Here is a 9,407-nt window from a genome sequence, read left to right as displayed (position 1 = left end):
ACAATTGTACTCATCTCACACACTAGTAAAATAATACTAAAAATTCTCCAAGCCAGGCTTCAACAGTATATGAACAGTGAACTTCCAGATGTTCAAGCTGGATTTATAAAAGTCAGAAGAGTCAAAGATCAAACTGCCAACATCTGTTGGATCATTAGAAAAGCAAGAGAATTCCAGAAAAACATCTACTTCTGCTTTATTGACTACACCAGAGCCTTTGACTGTGTGGATCACAAAAAAACTGTGAAAAATTCTTAAAGAGGTAGGAATACCAGACCACCTTCTCTGTGGACAGAGAAATCTGTCCACAGGTGAAGAAGCAACAGTTAGAACTGGACATGGAACAACAGACTGGTTCCAAATAGGAAAAGGAGTACATCAAGGCTGTATATTGTCACCCCACTTATTTAACTTATATGCAGAGTACATCATGAGAAATGCTGGGCTGGATGAAGCATAAGCTGGAATCAAGATTATCAGGAGAAATATCAATAACCTCAGATAGGCAGATGACACCATCCTTATGGCAGAAAGTGAAGAAGAACTAAAGAGCCTCTTGATGAAAGTGAAAGAGGAGAGTGAAAAAGTTGGTTTTAAACAACGTTCAGAAAACTAAGATTATGGCATCCAGTCCCATCACTTCATGTCAAATAGATGGAGAAACAAAGGAAACAGTCACAGACCTTATTTTCATGGACTTCAAAACCACTGCAGATGGTGACTGCAGCCATGAAATTAAAAGACACTTGCTCCTTGGAAGAAACGCTATAACCAACATAGACAGCATATTAAAAAGCAGAACATTACTTTGCAAACAAATGTCCATCTAGTCAAAGCTATGGTTTTTCCACTAGTCATATATAGATGTGAGATTTGGACTATAAAGAAAGCTAAACCCTGAAGATTTGATGCTTTTGAATTGTGGTGTTGGAGAAGATTCTTGAGTATCCCTTGGACTGCAAGGAGATCCAATCAGTCCTTCCTAAAGGAAATCATTCCTGAATATTCATTGGAAGGACTGATAGTGAAGCTGAAACTCCAATACTTCGGCCACCTGATGCGAAGGGCTGACTCATTTGAAAAGACCCTGATGTTGGGAAAGATCGATGGTGGGAGGAGAAGGGGATGACAGAGGATGAGATGGTTGGATGGCATCACTGACTCCATGGACATGAAGTTGAGTAAGCTCTGGGAGTTGGTGATGACAAGGAAGCCTGGCATGCTGCAGTTCATGGGGTCACAAAGAGTTGGACATACTGAGTGACTAAAAGACTGTTGGGAGAAATATCAATAACCTCAGATATGCAGATGACACCACTCTTACAGCAGAAAGTGAAGAAGAACTAAAGAGCTTCTTGATGAAAGTGAAAGAGGAGAGTGAAAAAGTTTGCTTAAATCTCAACGTTCAGAAAACTAAGATCATGGCATCCGATCCCATCATCTCATGGCAAATAGATGGGGAAACATTGGAAACAGTGGCTGGCTTTATTTTTCTGGGCTCCAAAATCACTGCAGATGGTGACTGCAGCCATGAAATTAAAAGATGCTTACTTCCTGGAAGGAAAGTTATGATCAACCTAGACAGTGTATTCAAAAGCAGAGACATTACTTTGCCAACAAAGGTCCATCTAATCAAGGCCATGGTTTTTCTAGTGGTCATGTATGCATGTGAGAGTAGGACTATAAAGAAAGCTGAGCACCAAAGAATTGATTCTTTTGAACTGTGGTGGAGAAGACTCTTGAGAGTCCCTTGGACTGAAAGGAGATCCAACCAGTCCATCCTAAAGGAGATCAGTCCTGGGTGTTCATTGGAAGGACTGATGTTGAAGCTGAAACTCCAGTACTTTGGCCACCTGATGCAAAGAGCTGACTCATTTGAAAAGACCACGATGCTGGGAAAGATTGAGGGCAGGAGGAGAAGGGAATGGCAGAGGATGAGATGGCTGGATGGCATCCCCGACTCGATGGACATGAGTTTGGGTGGATTCTGGGAGTTGGTGATGGACAGGGAGGCCTGGCGTGCTGTGGTTCATGGGGTTGCAAAGAGTCAGACACGACTGTGTGACTGAGCTGAACAACTAAACTAACTGAACTATGGTGTACCAGGCATTATAAGGCTAATAAAAAACTATCAAAGTTTAAGGTGATATATTTGATAAGATAGTTATGACAAAATCTAACTTGTTAGATAACATCCAGTCTGTCTTCGGATAAATTTGAGAGCCTGATAATATTGTTATATTTCTTAAAGTTTTTCAAGTCATATTTTAACATCTTTTTTACAAAGAAAGGCCAGGCTTTAAAGCATATATCTCCTAAATATTCTATGCTCATATCAACAATGTTTTTCTGAAAAAGACTGAATACTCTGCATCTCATTCTGTGGGGCTAATATAACCTTGATTATCAATACTAGAAAAATAATGTGAGAAATGATACTTATAGGCTTACTTGTACATGAATATAAATGCAGACCTCCTAAACAAATTCAGGAAAATCTCCAATGAAAAGCTCATACAGTGCGCTCTTTTAGTCTGGAATAAAAGTAGGTTAAAAATGTAGTTTAGCAAAGAAAAGGAAGAAAATGAAAAGGGAATGATCTGCTAGAGAAGTGATGTGAAATCTTATTTTGAGGACCAGGAGTATAGAGATATGTCCTTCTGTTTAACATTTCCCAGGTCGGTAACTCTTCATTGGGCCACTAATATTTGCTTTAATGATTCAGAATGATTCTGAAATCTGCAACATTGACCTAGAAGTCCTGCACGCGTGCATGTGCAGACAAACACATTTGTTCCTGATCATAAAGGACCTATCATACAGTATCTGTGAATATGGATTTTCATTGAAATGATGCAGGAGAATCATTCTGTGACTCTCTCCCAGATCTACTGAGGTCATTTTCTTGATTTCATTGTATCAGCAAGTCAAATTTTGCGATGTATTTTTAAAAAGCCAACACTTACTGAACTGTGATTTTCTTAGCTATGCAAGAATTTTTTAATATTTTACTTTTAAATGTTATTAACTCCATTAAGAGATTGAAGGAAATAAATGTGACTATCTCAGTAGACAGAGAAAAAGGTTCTTATAAAATTTGATTTGTATTCATAATTAAGAAAAGCAAAACAAATCAACAAAAAAACTGTGAGCTAGGTCTTCTGAAATGTAAGTTTCAGGTGGACAAGGCATTTGGCCTATTCTGTTTATTGATATAGCATCTCAATATACTGAAACTGCTCCTTGCTCATTGCTCATTATGTTAACTGTTGATTGAAATAAAAGAAAACAGTGAAAGAGAAAACTTGCACCATGAAGCAGGCAGGATCTTAGTTCCCTGGCAAGGGATAGAAACTGCCTGAGCCTCTTGCAGTGAAAACATGAAGCCCTAACCACTGGACTGTAAGGGAATTCCAAAAGAAAACTTTTATAATTTGATAAGTGCTACACATTCAACTTAAAATATTGATTAGCAACAACTTAAATGAGCACACCTTAGAAGCATTTCTTCTAAAATTGAGAACTATACCTTCTATTTCCTCTTTTATTTAGTTTTGCCCTGGAGGCTTTATACAGTCCAGTAAGAAAATAAAATTAGATAAATACACTGGAAACAAAAATAGGAAAATAAAACTGTCATTATTTGTCATCAATGATTTTCTACAAGGAAACACAAAGAGATATGCAGACAATTAATTATAAATAATTGAGAAGATTTGAAGGCTCACTGGATATGATTTAAAAAGCCAATTTTATTTCTGAATATCAGCAACAAATATTTGAAGAACAGATTATATGATATAATTTACAATAGCAATAACACTGTATTTCACTTGGGAATAAATTTAGCAAGTAATGCACAAAAATTTTTTTTATAATGAATAATAAAATAATGTACTGAAAGGCATCAAAGAATACTTCAGAAACTGAATAAATATCTCATGTTTAGAAGGCTTAATATTATACAGCATCATTTTCCCCAACTGATCAAAGAACACCATTCGTGACCAATAAAACACCTCTGATAAATATCCAAGCAGGGATTTTTGTGACACTTAACAAGATGTACACATTTTACAAGAAAATTATACAACTAGGATAGCCTGAAAAAGACCAACAACATTTCAGCTTGCCTCAAGTAGCATAACGTGTTATAGTTAGTCCCCTAAGTAAGAATGAGTTCTGTTCAGAGAGTGTGTTTGTAAGTTCAATTCATTTATAAGTTCAACAAGTTTAGCCTAGGTACCCAACTAACACAATCAGATATATAGTACTGTACTGTAATCAGTTTCATATAAATAATGCATATATAAAAAATAAACACAAAAAAGAAATGTTTTTGATCTCACAGTATAGAAGCTTGAAAAGTCTAGTAGTAAAGTACAACAGCTGGCATACAAGGGCTGGCAATGAGTAAACGGGCAAGAATTATTGACTGGAGGAGGGAGAGGAAGTGGGAGATGGTAGAGCTGAAGGATTGTCAGCAATAAGAGACAGAAGGAAAGCTGCAATTTTACTCATGCCTCATGTTGATTTCACAGGTTCTGGTTCCTTGTTGGATTCAATTCTGTCTGCCCTCTTGAACAAAATGACCTAGGTCTTCTCTCGTAATAGATGACAGGGTAGCACTGGAATGCATTCTGAACGGCTGCTGCAATCTTTGTGTACTGTTCTGCACTCAGGTCCTGGGCCTCAAACACTTACAGTGCCTCCTCAAATAAAGCAAATCCCCTAGGCATTTCCTGCATCATGAATCTCTTCGGTTTTTCAGTTACTTCTTCCTCTTGTCTCTCTTCATCCTTTCTCTGTGCCTGCAATTCCATCAGGTCTTCATTAGTAAGCACCTCCTGTTGCACGGCAAGGAGCTCAGTATTATAAAAACAAGCTATGACTACCATCTTTTTACCTCGCTCCACTCTCCTATTTATTTTCACTTTTTTCCATCATTATCAGTTGGTGCTTCCTAACAGTACCAGCTACATCAGTACTTTTTTAATGCTTGCTTCTGGACATCCTGGGCTGGAAATAAAATTATTGTACTATTGTACTCTATACATTCCTATACTGTAAAGCACACCCACTTGTAGAGAATTCTCATGCCTGAAAAGGTACACCAGATATCTGAACTAACTTAAGTGACTGGACATGTGAACATATGTTTGCAACTTTCAAAGTTTGCAACTTGAAGGTTTGTATGTAGAGGTAAAAAAACAGAACTGACCAACAAAACAGAAAGAAGAGACAAGAAACAGACCCATACACATGTAGAAATCTGATAGACGCCAAGTAGTATGATTAGGCAAAGTACATGCACATGTACTCAATGAAGATGGTTTTAATCAGTATTTATTTGGAGGGGGAAAGTTAAATTGGGAGCCTGACACACATTATAAATAACATTTTCATATGTTGATTAGTTTCTGGGTTCCCCATTGTGTTCCACTGGTCTATACTTTTGCTAAACTTACACTCCTGTTTGAATATTTTTGTTTTGATATCATGTCTCATTGACCTCATTCAGTTTGTTTGTATCCCTTTTATTATTTTGTTAATCAGATCAATCAGTCTGCAAGAGTGGAAAAAACACTATTCAAGACAGTACATTCCATTTAGAATAGCATTAAATTTCTGTTTTAATTGCAGAAGGAAATAAATAACATAATGGGAGATTAATAAGCTTGGGTTCATGGTGCACCAGCCCCACGCATCCAGTATTATGCATCGAACCTGGACTGGCGATTCTTATGTTTAAATAAACAAATAAATAAATAAAATTTAAAAAATAAGCTTGGGTTCATGAATTCAGTGGATCATAAATGGGAATATGTGAACCTTTTCAAATTGGGTGACACTTCAGTTTTATATGATTAAGGATATTTTTAAGGGTGTATAATGAATTTTTGGGCTTCCCTGATGGCCCAGATGGTAAAGAATCCACCTGCAATGCAGGAGACACAGGTGCAATCTCTGGTTTGGGAAGAGCCCCTGATAAAGGAATGGCTACTCACTCCAGTAGTCTTGCCTGGAGAATTCCACAGTACAGAGGAGCCTGGGAAGCTACTGCCAATGGGGTCACAAAGAGTCAGACACGACTGAGTGACTAATACTTTCACTTTCAATGTGCTTTTAGTGTATATGTGACCTATTTACTTGAACTTTATCCATTCTGCTTTAGAAAATTTTAAGGCAAACACCCTTGTCTTCAGTCTTTGAAGACAAGAGCCATAAATTTTAATATTTTTTTAATCAAGTAACATAGTTGCTTGAATTAGGAAATTTTAAGACAGTTGTATCCAGCAAAGTAAAATTTATTTTTTAGGATAGTCAATATGAGGAAATTCCTTAGTAAGTGAAGTTGAATTCCATTCAAGTTTGACACTAGACTGAACACTGTTCTAAGCTAAAACTTTCCCTTTGTGTTTAGAAGCCCTGAAGATTTTCTCCACAGGTTTAAATAAAGGAAAAAAAAGGAACTGCTGATGCATTTATATTTTAATGAAAACAACATTTTATTTCACCGCCATGCAAAACAGTTTCTCAGAAGGTTTAATGCCCCTCTTTTCAAAGATAAAAATGTAATATGATGGTCTCAACATCTTTGTTCCTAAAATGAGAGGTGAACAAATATTTTTATAGCTTTATTTTCAGCTCTAATATTTGGCTTCTTTACTATATATTCAGTCATTATTACAAGACTATTTGAATATGCCTTAATACAGTGATTCTTGTTAAGATCAGTAATATACATCATTTATATGCATACATAATTTTAAAAAGGTGAAATGCATATCTTAGTAGCTTTTCCATTGCCTAATGATTCCTTAAGAGGAAATGAGACCAATAGAGCTGATAATAAATATTCCCCTGTGATGACTTTATTGCAGTTTAGAAAGGTACAGAGCTGACACTAGGCTTCATGCAAAAAAATAACTTTCACCATAATCATAAAATATGTATTCTTTGTGGCATGCTCATAGAAGCATGATACTTTTATAAAGTTTCATAGACTCTTCAAGTCCTATGAAATGAGAGTAAATATCAATACTTTATCCAAGGAAGGTTACATTTATTAATAAAAGTTTGTGAACTTTGAAAATTCTGGAAGATGGTGATATCTAGATTATTAAAATAATTTCACAGACCCAAATTTAATTAACTTCTTCTGAAATAAATGTGTCTTTCTACAGTTAATCTATTTCCATAAAGGGCCTGGGAGGTAAGTAAAACTTTTTAATCTGTTAGTTATTAAAAATAAACAATGATAAGCTTTGGAGTACTGTTTCCATAAAATATGAGCTGTTTGTGTCCAGATTGCTTTAGATGTCAGCTTCAGAGTCTATGGAATTATCTGAGAGTTGGCAGGTAATGTCAAATGTTGTGACATTCCTATTATATTTGAGAATGAAACAGTACAATCACCTGCAGCCTTGAAGGTAATAATCTCTTTAAGGACCAATTAGTGCTTTAACTGCTGAATCAAACTTCTTGAAGAAGGGAATCCTTGATGACATTTTGTAGATCTCCCATTTCAAAAGAGGCCCCACCCTTTGTGATCTCTTTAGCGTGATGATTTAACCCAAAGCAAGCCTGTATACAGGAAAATGTGCAAACTCTATCCAAAAGTTTGTGGCATATCAGATATTGGGGCAAATGGGAAACTTACAACATAGATTGCTTTACCAATGCAGGAAGAAAATCATTCTTCCACTTGGATTGGATTGTATAACATTAGCTTTTATACTTCATATTTTACATTTCTATTAAATAAAAAATTCTTATTTTTTTCTAGGTTTTGAAGATGCAAGGATATATTAAAAAAAAAAAAGAATTTAAAGCTCTGGGCTCCAGTACAATTTTCACGTGAGTTAAAGAGCACCAAATTCAGTGTTAAAGTGAGACGGAAATATTCCATGTGTGAAGTAAATGGTAGTTTATCATTGACTTTGTCATAGCCTCACAAAGTTTGAGGCTACTTAGATAGAAACTATTTTAGAATCATTCATTCAACATTTTCATTTTAAAGATGAAGAAAGATTATACTCACGGAGCTTCACTTTCTTTCCTCTCCATATCATTCTATGTCCTATAGATAATGATATGCAAGGTACGTCTGATAGAGTCTCCCTAGATCACACACTCTGATCTATTTCTTCACTTATCTATCAAAATTAACCCTCTGTAGGTAATTATCTCAACTCTTTGCCCTAAACCAACAACTAAATAAACCATCTAATGCATTATGCCGCCTGGTATAAGTTGGTCTTAAAAATGGTATAGTTTTATTGTAGTTCCCATCCCATAGACACTAGTAAGGATGTTTCTGACATTCTGAAATAAGGGGATTTAAACTGACATTCAAAGTTGTACCACATAAACATATTATTTTAGTTGTTTAATCACTAAGTCATGTTCAACTCTTTGTAACCTCATGGACTGCAGTGCTCAAGGCCTTCCTGTCCTTCACTATCTGCTGGAGTTTCCTCAAACTCATGTCCATTAAGCCAATGAGGCCTTCCAACCATCTCATCCTCTGCTGCTCCCTTCTCCTCCTGCTCTCAATCTTTCCCAGCATCAGGATTTTTTTCCAATAAGTTGGCTCTTCGTATCAGGTATCCAAAGTATTGGAGCTTCAGCTTCAGCATCAGTCCTTCCAATGAATATTCAGGGTTTATTTCCTTTAGGATTGACTAGTTTGCTCTCCATACAGTCCAAGGGACTCTCAAGTCTCCTCCAGCACCACAATTCAAAAGCATTGATTCTTTGGCATTCAGCCTTCTTTATGGTCTGATTCTCACATCTGTACATGACTACTGGAAAAATCATTGCTTTGACTAGACAGACCTTTGTTGGTAAAGTCTGCTTTTTAATATGCTGTCTAGGTTTGGCATCACTTTATAAAATATGTCACGGTTTCCACTCCTTTCCTCCTATTTGCCGTAAAGTGATGGGATCAGATGCCATGATCCTAGTTTTTTGTGTGTTTTTTTAAATGTTTCTTTTTTTTTTTTTTTTTTTACTTTATTTTACTTTACAATACTGTATTGGTTTTGCCATACATTGACATGAATCCACCGTGGGTGTACCTGAGTTCCCAATCCTGAATCCCCCTCCCATCTCCCATCCCATATCATCTCTCTGGATCATCCCTGTGCACCAGCCCGAAGCATCCTATATCCTGTATCGAACATAGACTGGCGATTTGTTTCTTACATGGTAGTATACATGTTTCAATACCATTCTCCCAAATCATCCCACCCTCTCCCTCTCCCTCAGAGTCCAAAACTCCGTTCTATACATCTGTGTCTCTTTTGCTGTCTCGCATTCAGGGTTATCATTACCATCTTTCTAAATTCCATATATATGTGTTAGTACACTGTATTAGTGTTTTTCTTTCTGGTTTACTTTAC

Source organism: Ovis aries, chromosome 6, assembly GCF_016772045.2.
Source record: "Ovis aries strain OAR_USU_Benz2616 breed Rambouillet chromosome 6, ARS-UI_Ramb_v3.0, whole genome shotgun sequence".
In the NCBI taxonomy this organism is placed as follows: Eukaryota; Metazoa; Chordata; class Mammalia; order Artiodactyla; family Bovidae; genus Ovis; species Ovis aries.
Note: the sequence above shows the minus strand (reverse complement) of the source record.